This window comes from Lipotes vexillifer, unplaced genomic scaffold (assembly GCF_000442215.2).
Source record: "Lipotes vexillifer unplaced genomic scaffold, Lipotes_vexillifer_v1.1 scaffold481, whole genome shotgun sequence".
In the NCBI taxonomy this organism is placed as follows: domain Eukaryota; kingdom Metazoa; phylum Chordata; class Mammalia; order Artiodactyla; family Lipotidae; genus Lipotes; species Lipotes vexillifer.
In genome coordinates this window covers 2,782,459-2,782,756 of record NW_006789873.1, presented here as the reverse complement: position 1 = coordinate 2,782,756, position 298 = coordinate 2,782,459, and positions in this window count along the sequence as shown.

The following is a 298-nucleotide window of genomic DNA, read 5'->3' as shown; positions in this document are numbered from 1 at the left end:
GGCCCGGCCAGGGGCCGGGCGAGGGCGCCACGCACCCAGTGCGGCCACGTGCCCCCGTCTCGGGGGGCGGCCCGCTGACTGCAAGGCGTGGCCGCACGGGGAAGGTGGCTGCGAGGAGACAGGGGCGAGCGCTTTCCTGGAGGGCCGGCTCCAGCCCCGGAGGCCGAGGGGAGGGCGGGCTGGGGGCGCCCGGGGCCCCCCCGCCCTCGCGCCGCAGCCCTCGAGGCCGGCGGGGAGTCACGAGTCACTGCAGGCAGCCGTGGACGGTGCTGGGGAGGTGGGAGCAACAAAGAGAGTC